The sequence below is a fragment of the Camellia sinensis genome, chromosome 12, assembly GCF_055761805.1.
Source record: "Camellia sinensis isolate YWXY chromosome 12, ASM5576180v1, whole genome shotgun sequence".
NCBI classification, from domain to species: Eukaryota; Viridiplantae; Streptophyta; class Magnoliopsida; order Ericales; family Theaceae; genus Camellia; species Camellia sinensis.
The window spans coordinates 29,021,019-29,023,544 of record NC_138972.1 but is presented as its reverse complement, the minus strand read 5'-3'; the positions used below and the strand labels follow the sequence as shown (position 1 = coordinate 29,023,544).

Genomic DNA, 2,526 nt, shown 5'->3' with positions numbered 1-2,526 from the left:
TAACTAACTAAAATACCTCATTGTCTCCAAATGTCACATCTTTTCGTACTCCTTTGTTCCATCTTCTTCCTCTCAATCCCATCTTCGCCCAACTCGACGAGCTCTTCTACTTCGGATTCAATGAACTCAACACAAACATCACTCTCTCCGGAATATCCGAGTTTCAAAAAAATGGCATTCTTCGATTAACCAACGAGATCAGTAGAAAAATGGGTCATGCTTTTCACACCTCTCCATTTCACTTCAAGAACTCCTCCAATGGCTCTGCTTTCTCTTTCTCTACCTCTTTCGCCTTCGTCATCGTCCCCGAATACCCAAAACTCGGCGGCCATGGACTCGCCTTCACTCTCTCTCCTTTCGTAGACCTCCCAACAGCTCTTCCTAGTCAGTACTTGGGCCTCCTCAACGCCTCCGACATCAGAAACTTCTCAAACCACTTGTTCGCAATCGAGTTCGAAACCCGTCAGGACTTCGAGTTCGGAGATATCAATGATAACCATGTTGGCATCAACATCAACACCATGGCATCGAACAAGTCTGTTGCAGCAGATCTGAATCTGAAAGGTGGAAAACCCATCATAGTTTGGATTGAATACAATTCGATTACGACTCTTATCAATGTTACAATCTCGCATTCTTCTTCAAAACCCAGATTGCCAATTCTTTCTTTGAATTTCGATCTCTCTCCAATTCTCCATGAATGGATGTTTATTGGGTTCTCTTCTTCCACTGGTTTGCTCGCTAGGCTCGCATTACGTATTGGGTTGGAGCTTCAAAATCAATGGAGCTTCGAAATCGCTTAGCTTGAATTCTTTGACATCATTGCCTCTAATAAAGAAGATAGACAAAGCTCTGGTTATCAGTGCTTCCAAATCTCCTTTTTTTTTAAAAAAAAAATTATTAACCAAAACGACGCCGTTTTGATTAGTTACATTTCCAGCCGTTGGATGAACCCACTTTAGAGATCACTCCAGGGGAAAAACTTCAGAGGATCCTGATACCCTTATTGGAGTGATTTGAGATGTTCTAAATAAGTATATTTTTTAATTTTTTATGAAAAGATGTATAGAAAAGTAGAGAGGAGATGTTGATTGATGTGACTCAAAAAAGATAAAAAAAATAAAAAGATAGACTAAAATAGTACATACCAAACAACCCTTAAATATAATTGCCCATTTAATGAATGCAAATTAAAGACTATAATAACCTTAACATAAGTTGTCTTTTCACCATTTTCGTTTGTTCACGACATAATTTCATTATGAAGCTTATGAATTAATTTCACCGTGATTTCGAGAACAAGTTCAAGCAATTGGCTATTCTCATCATTAGAGCTAAGTAGAAAGATAACTACTTATACAATCTGTTTACGAAATTCTGAACATAATTTAAAAAATGTGTACACCACATTTAGTGTTATAGGTGACACAATATTCTGAGGATAAACATTGTCCACACCTAAAAATTGTGCAAATAGTACATGTAGCATTGTTGATATGAATTGCCTCTTTTTTTTTTCTTTTTCTTTTTTTTTTCTTTTTTTTTTTTGTATTTAGGGATGGAATAGGATGGGGGGTATTATTGGTTAAGGCACTGTAAAATCAATGTATAATGGAAAAAATTAAAACCATGCATTTATATAGAGAATCTGTTATTCAAGTGAACAAAATCTTTACATCTTTAATTCGCATCTCAACACTCACCGGTAGTACTTCCCAGTGTCAATGTGTGGTTATAAATAGTTCATCCCTTAATCTTTTAAGCATGAACTGAGTTTAGTAGTTGTTGCTTATATAATCCTATGATTATTTTTTATTTATTTATTTTTTTTTTTATCTTTTCTTGTTTTTCCCATTGATACATCTCCAATTAGTCCTTTTAGCGTCCATTAATTATTACTTCGCCACCATGCAAAGCGAGACAGCTTCTCTACAAACCACAATGACTTCTTCTTCTAACTGGGGGAATAATAATAAATGGGAGTACAAATGCATATTCTGCGCAAAAATTTTCAAGTCTGGAAGAGCATTGGGAGGTCATCAAAATGCTCATCGCTTCGAGCCAAGAGAGAGTAAAAGAACCCATCACCTTCGCATACCAAGACTAGATCGTTCCGCCCCTATTCATTTGGCTTCAACTTCCCAGATGAATGTCCAAGTACCTGCTAGTGATACTACTATTATTGATGCTACTAGCTTTGGAAATGTTGCAACCATGCATGCAAACGGGTTCACCACTACCACAAATGGTTATGGAAACAAGTTTCTCATATCTTCGCAAGCAATGATGATGGCCCAACCTAGCCCTAGAATGTATAACAATAATTTTAACTACAATTACAATCAGGTTTATGATCCCCCCATGCCGATGATTCTAGAAGATTTGCCATCACAACAACATGTGACAGAAGATCAGCATGAAGTGCAAGAATGGGAGACTCTGGTTTCTAGGGCTGGACAAGGCTTGCAATCTAATCCCAACATTAGGGCTGTTGTTGCCAATGGTGTTGCAGAACTGGACTTGGAA

General features: G+C 37.3%; 1 pseudogene; it reads left to right on the top strand.

Moving 5' to 3' along the window:
* The first annotated feature begins 209 nt into the window (after positions 1 to 209).
* On the top strand, positions 210 to 803 carry LOC145803463 (L-type lectin-domain containing receptor kinase S.4 pseudogene; annotated as a pseudogene).
* Positions 804 to 2,526: the final 1,723 nt, after the last annotated feature.